Source organism: Bos indicus, chromosome 23, assembly GCF_029378745.1.
Source record: "Bos indicus isolate NIAB-ARS_2022 breed Sahiwal x Tharparkar chromosome 23, NIAB-ARS_B.indTharparkar_mat_pri_1.0, whole genome shotgun sequence".
NCBI classification, from domain to species: Eukaryota; Metazoa; Chordata; class Mammalia; order Artiodactyla; family Bovidae; genus Bos; species Bos indicus.
Genome location: NC_091782.1, coordinates 31,267,697 through 31,280,283, shown reverse-complemented (window position 1 = coordinate 31,280,283; position 12,587 = coordinate 31,267,697). Strand labels below are relative to the sequence as shown.

The 12,587-nt window shown below is 37.7% G+C and overlaps 1 pseudogene; it reads left to right on the top strand.

The window, feature by feature from the left end:
• Positions 1 to 6,238: 6,238 nt before the first annotated feature.
• On the top strand, positions 6,239 to 7,167 carry LOC109576690 (olfactory receptor 1f45-like; annotated as a pseudogene).
• The last annotated feature ends 5,420 nt before the right edge of the window (positions 7,168 to 12,587 follow it).

The following is a 12,587-nucleotide window of genomic DNA, read 5'->3' as shown; positions in this document are numbered from 1 at the left end:
TTTGTAAAAAGTTGAGCAATTGTATATGTGTGGGAGTCTCTCGTCTGTTCAATTGATTTATGTATTTATGCTTATTCTATTAAGCTCTATTATTTATTGCAGCTATACAGTTTTTATATTAAGTCTGTAAGTTTTCCTACTCTGCTCCTTCAGATCTTATGGTCTACACCAAGTCTTTTGCTTATCCATATGTTTTAGAAACAAGCTTTTAATTAAAATAAAGATGTTGACTGAAGTACATTGAATCCATAGATCAAACTGAACAATCTTCTTTAAAAGTTTGCATCTTCCAATTTATATAAACAGGGTAATTTATGAACAGGGTATTTTTCTACACTTCTTTAGGTTTTTAAAAATCATGTCAGAAATGATGTATAATTTTGAACATAGTAGTTTTAGACATCTTTTATTTATCTCTATGTATTTGATGATATTTTAAGTTGTAATTGTAAAAATTTAATTGTCTAATTTGGGGGATCAATATATAGAAATCCAGTAGATTTTTGTACATTAACCTTATATTCATTGATCTTCCCTATAAACATATACATTCCAATAAATCTTTATAGATTCTTTTAAATTTCTATTATACATTGTTATCTCTGAATAAAGAGCTTTATTTCTTAATGTCCAAAATTTAAAACTTTCATTTCTTTTCCTTGCTATTGGGCTGGCTAGGGTCAGATTAGGATCTAATTATGGTTCAGTTATTCCTATCAATGTAATCATGAGCAAATGGCTTATTTTTTCTGAAACTTTTGTTTTCTCTGTAACACATGGATGTGATACTTACCTTGAGAAACAATTGAAATGATGTTTGTGATGTGTTGCACAGATCTTTGCAAAGATCTACTATTTTGTCCCATAAATAGTAGATTCTAGTGGAAAAAATATAGTCAAATTCTGAATACTCTAATATTGTAATGGTGATTCAGTCACTTTAACACTAAAAGATAGAAGTATTTCAAATTACTATAGAAGAGTGATCTCACCAAGATAGCAACATAAATTGTTCCCAACTTTATTCCCTCTTGCAAAAAGAACAACTAACAAGTATTCATGGATAAGACATCACTGAGAAAATTACAGAATTGAGGCCAAAGCACCACAGAGACCAAGGCAAACTGCATTAGAAGGGTAAGTGAAATGGCTACCTGCTGACTGCACTGACTCTCCCCCAGGTCAGTGGAGAATCACGCTGAGAGCCTAGACTTGAGCAATCCTGAGAAAGAACAACAAAGCTGGACATATTACCCTCCCTGATTTCAAATATTACAAACCTATAGTAGTCAAAGCAATATGATAGTGGCATAAAAATGGATGCATAGATCATTGAAACCAAAGAGAGTATCCAGAAATCAGGGATTAAATTCTAGACAATTGGGTGTGGAAAATTTTCTACAGGAAAATAGCATGATCACCAAAACTAATGCAGCTCCAACAGTTGACCTTGAGGATAAAAATCATATGCTAAGGACAGAGAGAGCTTTACTCTATAATGACCCACCACATCCTCACCAGACTACCTACCTGGACTTAATTTACCTTAGAGAAAAATGAACTTCTACTTGTTTATAACTCCATATTGATAGTCTTTAATGGCTGAATGTGACGCCTTTATGAACTCAAGAAATGATATACCACAAACCTTGTTATTAAAATGGTAAATATCAGACTAGAAACAAGGAAAAGTTAAGAGCTTGGGATGTTCTCATTTAGGCAGATTTAAAATTGAAATGCTTGTCAGATATCCAAAAGTAGATGACATACGCACAGTCTTACTATTTCGGTCTATCAATCTATTTATACAAAAGACAGAAAAAAGATTGCTCAAAATATATATATATGCACATATATATATAAATATTAAGGGTTATGAAATGCTGTGGTCATATGTTCACCTCTTCAAAATAATCTGACTTAAGGAAGCAGAGCAGTAACCAGAGAGAAACTGTGAGTTTTAGATAATCTTTCTGATTTTACTTCCAAGTTATTCTTAATAACAGACCTCTGTTAATTATTGACTTTATTCCTCAGCACCATTTATACCCAACTTTTTCTATGGAAAATTCCTCAAGATTTGCCATTAATGAGTAACTCTGGGAACAGTCTCCAAGGACAAGAAAGATTCCTAATGCTAACCTACCTTTCCAATCCCAAGAGACATGAATATTGTTAATACTCAGTTCCTGAGCTACATCTTTGCAGCTATGAACATCACCTCACCAATGTAGGCAAAGGATTCTGGGATCTCTGGACTATCCCACTTGCTTAATAAAAGCACTGGATAGAATATATATTCAAATGATAGAATACATAGATCAGTCAACTCATGGGTTGAAGATAATGAACGCCAGTAGATAAGTGTGGAAGGTAGCATTTGACAAATAGAGAAACAGGCTCAGACTTCAGAGTGGAACATAGTAGATGAAAGTTCTGTGCTTGAAGTCTACATATGTACCTGTTTCTAAATCCATATGTAAATCAGTTGAGCTGTAAGAAATGTCTTAGACAGTAAAACCTCTAACAGACATTCATAAGGACATATCTAATAGAAAGTTAAATATACAAGTCTAGAGTTTAGAAAAGAAGATGGATTGGAAGATATAATTGAAAAGTTATCTAGTTATGACAGAAATAGACTCACAAACTTAGAGAACAAACTTACAGTTGCTGGAGGGGAGGGATAGTTAGAGAGTTTGGGATGGACGTGTACACACTGCTGTATTTAAAATGGATAATTGACAAGGACCTACTGTATAGCACATAGAACTCTGCTCAATGTTATGTCGCAGCCTAGATGGGAGAGAAGTTTGGGGGAGAATGGATACATGTACATGTATGACCCTCTTCAGTCAGGCTATTGCTCTTAACATACCAATGAAATCACTCTCATCAATGTCAAAGTTCAATTTCAGTCCTTAAGTTACTTGATGTCTCAACAAGACTTATCCCAGCTGACTTCTCTTACTTCAAATACTCTTTTTTGCTGGCTTTCAGGACATCCTGAGAGTCTCCTAGGTATGTAGTGATCTCACTGATGGCTCCTTAGTCTCCTTGTCTGACTCCTCCTTTTTCTTATTATTCATTTTTGGACCTCTTCTTTTATTTCTAGTTTCAGACTTCAAATATCTATAAACAGATAACTTGTTAACTTTTAATTTTGTTTTAGGGCATAGCCAATTAACAATGTTTGTGATAGTTTGAGGTGAACAGCTTGACTGAAGACGGTTTATAAAAAGCATGGAAGGTAAAATAACAAATTTGGAGAGTAATGGACAATGCATGATGGAGACAAGTAGCTTTTTGAAGGATCTGTCATAAAGAGTAGAGAAGTGGAGGAGTAGCTGAGGAAGGCTGAGGGGAAACAGTAGGATATGAGGGTATTGTCCATCTGAGGCTGAGATTTTAGACAGTTAGGACTTCACAATTTTAGATAGTTAGGACCTCGTATATTTTCAATGCTGAAATATGATTCTGATAACCTCAGTTTTCAACCACTCCTGGTCTATCTGAGATCCAACACAAATGATTACTTTTCAGGTGAATTATCAGGAGGTGGATATAAAAGCAGAAAGGTTATTCAAGCAAAAGTATCAGGAAGATTCAACCTGGGAAAGGATGTAAAAATGTGAGAGGTATGGTCAGAGACAACATGCACTCAACTTCTAGACTGTTGGTTTAAAGAAATTTTTAAAAAAATATATGATTCTACTCTCAGTGCATTTATAAATAATTTATACAAGAAAATCTGTATGTCATAAACATTAGAAAACATCTTAAGATAATATTCAATTAAGGACTAGATTGGAGAAGGCAATGGCACCCCACTCCAGTACTCTTGCCTGGAAAATCCCATGGATGGAGGAGCCTGGACTGAGCGACTTCACTTTCACTTTTCACTTTCATGCTTTGGAGAAGGAAATGGCAACCCACTCCAGTGTTCTTGCCTGGAGAATCCCAGGGATGGTGGAGCCTAGTGGGCTGCCATCTGTGGGGTCGCACAGAGTTGGACATGACTGAAGCAACTTAGCAGCAGCAGCAGCAAGGACTAGATTATACTGTGTATATATCAGTGTGTGAAAGCATAAGTGAGAATATTCATGGAGTTATGACATGATCAGCTCAAGGAGAAAGGAGACTAAATAGTGATAAAAAGTAGAAAACCTTGTTTATTGGAAAGTGGGAACAAGGATAGAAATTATCAATAACCAGACACAGATAGGTAGAAGTGACGCATTTTGTGTGCATGCTCAGTTGCTCAGTCTTGTCCTACTTTTTGTGACCCCATGGACTGTATAGTCTTCCAGGCTCCTCTATCCATGGAATTTTCCAGGCAAGAATACCAGAGCGAGTTGCCATTTACTTCTCCAGGGGATCTTTCCAATCCAGCGATGGAACCAGCATCTCTTATGTCTCCTGCATTGGCAGGTGGGTTCTTTACCATTAGTACCACCTGGGAAGTGATGCATTAGAAAATAAGATATTAGAGATATTTGAGCAAGGGAGCGTCAGGCCAAAACCATAAAGCTGTACGTTTTCTGGAACCAATAAAGCCAGTAAAGCTACTGATTAAGTAACTGGGAGCAAGTTGTTGAAGGTACAAAGATGGTAACCGTGAAAAAGATGAGAAAAAGACAAAAATGAGGATCATTTTGTAGTTTAAAAAAGAAGTGTTATACTACTAATATAGATTTTAGGGATGAAGTAAAAAGATGAATCAGTGATTCCAGTCTTATTAAGAGAATATTTGGAGGAAAAAACTTTTATTCATAAAATGTTGAAATGGAAGGAAGAACATTTCAGCACTTGGGAGGAAAGCTTATGATCCTCTCCTGTCCTCACTATCAATTAATTAATTTATTATTCATCTCGTGACAAATATGCTTTATGGATGCCTACACTGGGGACACAAGGGAGAAGAAAACCAGACACGCTATTTGCCTTAATGCACTTTATGGCTCCGTGCGGGAGTCCAACACTAACTGCTACTAAGCTGCTAAGTCGCTTCAGTCGTGTCCAACTCTGTGTGACCCCATAGACGGCAGCCCACCAGGCGCCCCCGTCCCTGAGATTCTTCAGGCAAGAACACTGGAGTGGGTTGCCATTTCCTTCTCTAATGCATGAAAGTGAAAAGTGAAAGTGAAGTTGCTTAGTCGTGTCCGACTCTTAGCGACCTCATGGACTGCAGCCTACCAGGCTCCTCCATCCATGGGATTTTCCAGGCAAGGTGCCATCGCCTTCTCCAAACAGTAACTAAATATCTTAAATAAATATTTTAACAAAATAAATATGAACAACATTGTTCGTATGACACCTATAGCAATTCTATGCAAGTACTACGTGCGGTAGCATATGAAAAGTAGGTTTGATTTAATCAAAGACGCAAGGGAAAACTTTCCTGAGAAAGTCACTAATTGATCTGAGACTGTGAAAGGATGAACAGGAGTTGACTCAGAATGAAGCAAAGGGAAATAGTGCACAGGAAGAAATGCAAGGCAGCCAGAGTGGCTAGCAAGCAGAGAATGAGGGGACTGTAGTGTAAGATGAAGCTGCTGAGACATCACAAGGTCAAGACAGATTGAGCTTTGATAGATAGGGTGGGGATTTTTGTTCCTTCACAAGCCCAATGCTTCTCTGGACATCTGTTTTTAAGCGAATAACAGACATGATCAGAGTTTCTTTTTTGAAAAGATCACTCTGGTGGCAGTGTGGAGAATATATTGAATGAGGCAAGAGTGGGACTATTCAAGCAGCTCAGAAGTTAGCAGGACTCTAGTCATTAACAATAACTTAAACTAAAGTAGTGACTGTGTAGATGGGTAGGAGCGTTCACCAAGTTCCTATGATGTGCCAAGCACTAAGCTAAGTACCGAGATGCAGGCTTTGCCTTAGTAGGCTCATGTTCTTGTAATAAAAACTGATTCATAAACAAGTCCTTATGCCATCCAATAATATGAAGACTAACAGAGCTCTTTCACCCTTAAAAAACTCGAGGAACCTCCTGGTATTCCTCTCATTCCATCATCTTTGTGCCTCCTCATTTAGATCATCCTTCAGAAAGTGCAAATTCTGTCTCTCTCATTGCTGATTTTCTTTTCTTCATTCCTCATATTTGTGGTATAAGGAAACCAACTGAAAAGAGAACCATCGAGGTTAGCTACAATACACTTCAGCAGCTAACTGTAGTGAATCCTCTTCATGCTGATTCTTTTCTTGTAGCCCATCAAGACCTGAAATGAACTGCAGTAAGAACCCTGACTTTGTCCTCTCAGGACTGTCCAATGACCCAGACAAACCACAGCTCCTCTTTGGTCTCTTCCTGGCCCTCTACTTGCTGAGTCTCTTAGGAAACTCACTACTGCTGCTGGCTATTGGCGCTGACATCCACCTTCACACCCCATGTACTTCTTCCTCAGCCAGCTCTCCCTGGTCGACCTCTGCTTCACTACCACCACTGCCCCCAAAATGCTGGAGACTTTGTGGACCAGTAATGGACTGATCTCCTTCTCTGAGTGCCTGGCCCAGTTATATTTCTTCACAGTTTTTGCTGATATGGACAACCTGCTTTTGACTGCCATGGCTATTGACCGCTACGCTGCCATCTGCCATCCCCTGCACTATGCACTCCTAATGACTCCTTGCAGATGTGCACTGCTGATGGGTGGGTCATGGGGAGTGGCCCACTCTATCTCTCTTGTCCATGCCCTGTTGCTATCCCAGCTCTCATTCTATAGTAATCAAGAAATTCCCCACTTTTTCTGTGATTTCGGACCACTCTTTAGACTTTCCTGCTCTGATACCCACCTCAATGAGGATCTGATGATGGTTCTGACAGGACTCTTAGGAATCAGCCCTCTCCTCTGCATCACAAGCTCCTATGCCCATATTTTCCTTGCTGTAGCTCGGATCCCATCAGCACAGGGCAAAAAGAAAACCCTGGCCACATGCAGCTCCCACCTCTCCATGGTCATCCTCTTCTACAGCTCAGTCTTTGCCAGCTACCTGAAGTCCCCGTCAGCTTCTCATGCCTCTGGGGAGCTGGGTGCTGCTGTCATGTATGCCCTGGTCACCCCCACTCTCAATCCTTTCATTTATAGTCTAAGAAATAAGGAAGTGAAGAGATCCCTGAAAAGGATTCTGGGCATAGAGAGTTCATGGCATTAGGAATAATTCCAAGAAACAAGTGTTTTTTGCGGGGGGTGGGGGTGGGGGGACGGAAATCACACTCTTCAACACCACACTGATAAAGTGAGCAGTTAACACCAAAGCTTTCACATGTCACACAACATGATATGGTATATTGGATATAACACTACATAGAAATTTGGAGAACTAGCTTCTAGGTCCCACTCTAGGTGCAAGTTTGTATATGTATTCCAGCTATAGGTATATATATTATTTATTATCTATATTATTATCTCAAAACATTATATCAGTAATATGTCAAAGGAGTATAATACACATTACATTATAATATATAATTAAGTATATTAGCAATTAGCAATAGCAATATATATAATATTCTTAAGAGTTGATTGGATGAGCTGCTCTTTAAGTTGCCTTGTAAAGATAATACTATTGAGATGTGATCATCTATTCCCATTTTTACCAACATTTTGATCACTATTGCCATTTCTATCACCAGTTTAGTAATGAAGATCATCACCATCAGCTTTAGTCAATATCATCTTTTTGTCATCAGAGTCACCTTACAAATTACCATCTTCAGTTCTCTCCCCATCAGTAACACCAGTATCATCATGATAAGTAAGAGAATAGAAACTGGTCTTATGCACTTTTTCCCCTTTTAATGCCTTATTTTTCAGAATGTTCTATTAATTTGTGTTTTTGTGCTATCTTGATAATTGTGGGACATATCATAATGGCATAGTGAATAAAAATGTCTTCATAAATTTGAAAGCATAATAAACATTCACCCTGGGAATACAAGATTACATCATTTATACAGCACAATATGGGCTCCCTAGGTGGTGCAGTAGTAAAGAATCTACCTGCACAATATATACACAATGTTTAAATTTTTCTTTAAAATTTTCCAGGAAAAAAAAAGGAATGGTAGATATAGGCACAATACTGGCAAAGCATTGATGTCAAAGCTGGGTGATAGGTACATAAGGGTCTATTACACTACCAACTCTACTTCTCTGACTGTTTGACATTTTCTACAATAAAAAGTTAAAATGACAATCCCAAGCTCCCCATCTATTCCTTCCCCTTACTTCCCCCCTCTGATAACCGTAAATTCATTCCCTAAGTCTGTGAGTTTCTTTCTGTTTTGTAAATAAGTTCATTCACATCTTTTTCTAGGTTGTATGAGATATTCTATGATATTTGTCTTTGCTGACTTAACTTCACTCAGTATGATAATCTCCAGATCCATCCATTTTGCTGCAAATGGCATTATTTCATTCTTTTGAATGGCTGGGTAATATTCAATTGAATGTATGTTCCACTTCACCTTTATCCATTCATCAGTCAATGGACAGATGGGATTGACATGTATACACCGCTATATTTAAAATAGATAACCAACAAAGACCTACAGTAGAAAGATAAAAATAAAGCAAAAAGTTAAAATGAATAAGTGAAGTGCATTCAGCTTTAAATATTTTTAAAATATCCATATACTTAGACATTGCAATCAAACCATGAAAAACACATTGAAGTAAATTCTGGAAATAAACAATGCTTGTGAAAGAATGGAATACAACTAATGGAATACAACAGTGAAAGAATGAAATACAACTAAAAATTCCCAATGACAAAAGAATATTTAAGAGTGTCATGTTTAGCCATATTATAAAGCCCAAAAGAATAAAACATTGAATTGGCCACAAAGTTCATTCAGTTTTTTTCCGCCAAACCAGTATGTATTCGTTGATCTTGAAAAAGAATTGCCCTAACAGTTTTCACTGGAAAATCTGATTATAAACTTAATGATCCAACTTCTGTTATTTATACATATGCATAGAATGCAATTCTGATGTCATAAAACAATGCTATAAATAAACAGTATTTCTAGGTTTCTTTTAGGGATACTATTTGTGTTTGTTTTTTATATAAAATATTCATGACCTATTTAATAGAGAAATAATAGAATTTAAAATAAAAAATTTAATCTAACACTTAAAAATTGCCATACTTGCTTCACTTTTAGAGGAACCATAGAAAGATTAGAGGGGAACAAGAGAATAGACAAAGATATGCTTTTTCAAACATTCTTGGAAGACCTCTTAGTGAAGAAATCTGCACTCCCAAAAGAAAATATCAACACCCTCCTTTGTAAGTCAAGTGTGTCAGTTTCCTTATGAGAGCTGCCTCCTCAGTGCTTAATGAGCCAACTTGCTCCCAAGAGGGTAGATCAGAGGATTGAAGATGGTGGTGACCATCAGATAGAGCAGGCTAACAACCTGAATGGGGATGAGCAGCAGAGACTATAATGTAAAAGACCGTGAGAATTTCACAGCATGTGAACCTTATAGCTAGGTAGGAGGACCATGTGGGTGAGCCTTTCTCTTGCTGACCACAGCAAGAACTGCCAATACAATCACCACAATCCAGGCATAAGATATGAGAATCAGTCCAAAAGGAATAGTAAGATAACCACACAGTAAATGAATGCATTTTGTCACCTGGACCACTCACTCTAGGATCTGAGTGGGCCAGTCTTCACAAAGGCGTGAAGTCACAGTAAAATTGGCTAATGTGATTGGGCCACTGGACCTCTGCTGGGCCACCAGGGCCACAACCAATCCATCTACCATGAAGCCAAAAAGCCAGGCTATGCCCACCAGCCCCAAGTACCATCTGGGAGTGAGTGGCAGCCAGGGTAACAATTATTCAGTAGTGATCATATTCTTTGACCACCAATCAGGAGAATCCAGTTGTCCCTAGAGAGGCAAAGATAAAGAACTGAGTCAAGGAACCAGTCATAGAGATGAATGTCTTCTGCAGGAAGTCCTCCAGCACATTTGGCATCACTTTAAACATATAGAAGAAAGGATGGAAATGCAAATACATAGACTCAGAAACATCACTTACACAAAGAGCACAAAATAATTGCTATTACTTATATTATATTCATAACATAGAGTAGAACAAGAAATTACTTATGTGATGAATATACAATGAACTTCTGCATAGCAAAAAAAAAAAAAAAAAAAACAGTGACTTGCAATAGAAAGATGGACAAAGGACATGGCATTTACAATTAGAATTAAAGCTTGGATAGATGTCAGAACACATATAGATATCCTTTGGATAAGGCAGATAGAATATTTTTACCTAAAGGGTATAGCGACTGTAGCCATGAAATTAAAAGATGCTTACTCCTTGGAAGGAAATTTATGACCAATCTAGATAGCATATTCACAAGCAGAGACATTACTTTGCCAACAAAGGTCCGTCTAGTCAAGGCTATGGTTTTTCCTGTGGTCATGTATGGATGTGAGAGTTGGACTGTGAAGAAGGCTGAGCACCAAAGAATTGATGCTTTTGAACGGTGGTGTTGGAGAAGACTCTTGAGAGTCCCTTGGACTGCAAGGAGATCCAACCAGTCCATTCTGAAGATCAGCCCTGAGATTTCTTTGGAAGGAATGATGCTAAAGCTGAAACTCCAGTACTTTGGCCACCTCATGCAAAGCATTGACTCATTGGAAAAGACTCTGATGCTGGGAGGGGTTGGGGGCAGGAGGAGAAGGGGACAACAGAGGATGAGATGGCTGGAGGGCATCACCGACTTGATGCACATCCGTTTGGGTGAACTCCGGGAGTTGGTGATGGACAGGGAGGCCTGGTGTGCTGTAAACATGGGGTCACAAAGAGTCGGACACGACTGAGTGACTGAACTGAACTGAAAAATACACAATGAGAGACCAGCTTCATTCTCCTAGAGGGTAATGTGAGCTTGGGAATTCCAAAATTAAAGGAAATAATTTAGTGTTAATACCAACAGTGAAAAGTCAGATTGAAAAGAAAGCACTACTATTTTTCCCTATTCCTCTATTTTCCATAGAGCCACAGTAATAAATGAAGGGCATATTTAAAGATAATCATCTTTCTGTATGGATTAAAGAAATATAACTGACCCTCATGCCTTAAATGTCATAACCCAATTTCCTTCCATTTTATACTTTTTCCAATGCAGGTGCCAAGATGAGAAAGTGTATCCATACCTTTGTCCCAGGAAATGAAAGATAATTTAAGAAAATTTGAGGCCACTGAGAATTGTACTGACTGTGGTTCTGAAACTAAGAGAGAAACAGGAAAGAAAAGAGGAAAAATGAAAAAAATGGAACTCAAGACAGGAATTCCCCAAGGAGAATTCTCTTATACTGCAGGTATAGAAAGGTATCTTGTTTATTCTTACAATACTCCTCTTAAACCCAGGGGACACCCTCTCTCATGTGTCACCCTCTCTCAGGTGTCACCCTCTTTATATATCTAAAGAACCATGGATCATAAACAAAAGGAAGAATTTCAGAAAGAAGAGGTTTTGGAATATGAAGAGCTTATACTATAATCCCAACATAAACTATCACTTCAAACATTTTTCCACTTTTTATTTTTCATAGTTTTCTACTGTTTATTTTTCAGAAGTGTAAACCTGGTCAACTTTCTTAACTATAAATTTGAACACAGAATCAGGTAGGAGAATGAAACAGGCTCAAAGTTGCCCATAGTCTCTGATTTTTGTTAGTGTTAAATTTACATACCGAGAACTTACAGTTGGTTTCCCATTTAATGATGGACATTGTATTGGTGGATTATGAAGGCTCTCTACTGCCTACATTTTAGTGCCATACCTCTAGACGTTCATCAAAGTAAATGAGTAATCTCTAAAGATGCAGTGAAATAAATTATTTAATACAGAAAATCTGACTGCTGTTTTCTTTATACGTTAGGAAAAGGTTTTTTTCAACCAAATGATTTTTGATACACTTTTGTTTTGTGGGTAGAGAACCAAAAATAATGTTTGGCATACCATGTGTATCTTAAGCAGGAGTGATAATGTTTAACAATATACAAAATACAGAAGATTATTAAGGAAAGCTACTCTGAATTCCTTGCTGCCAGCCTTCAGTAAAGGTGTAATAAAGTTTAGATGATTTCTCAAAATATTCTCTAGCTATAAAGGGGAATGTCCCATGGGATCCCTAGAAATGTTGCCTAGTTTATTCACTTTTTTACTGAGGTCACATCAAATCTTTTTCTTCTCCACTCACAGGTTTCCCAAACTTTGTGTATGTGCTCAGTTATGTCCAACTCTTTGCAACCCCATAGACAGTAGCACTCCAGACTCCCCTGTTCTCAAAATTTTCCAGGCAAGAATACTGGAGAGATTTGTCATTTCTTCCTCCAGGGGATCTTCCTGACCCAGGAGTTGAATCCATGTCTCTTGCATTTATAGGTTGCTTCTTTACCCCTGAGCCACCAGGTAAGCCCTACAACAACAATGCTATCCCTCAAAATATTATTGTCTAGATGGGAAATCCTCAGCTGCAGGACTCTGGTTCCCATGAGAGATATCATTCCATATGTTATTTTCTCTTTTCTTTCAAGTG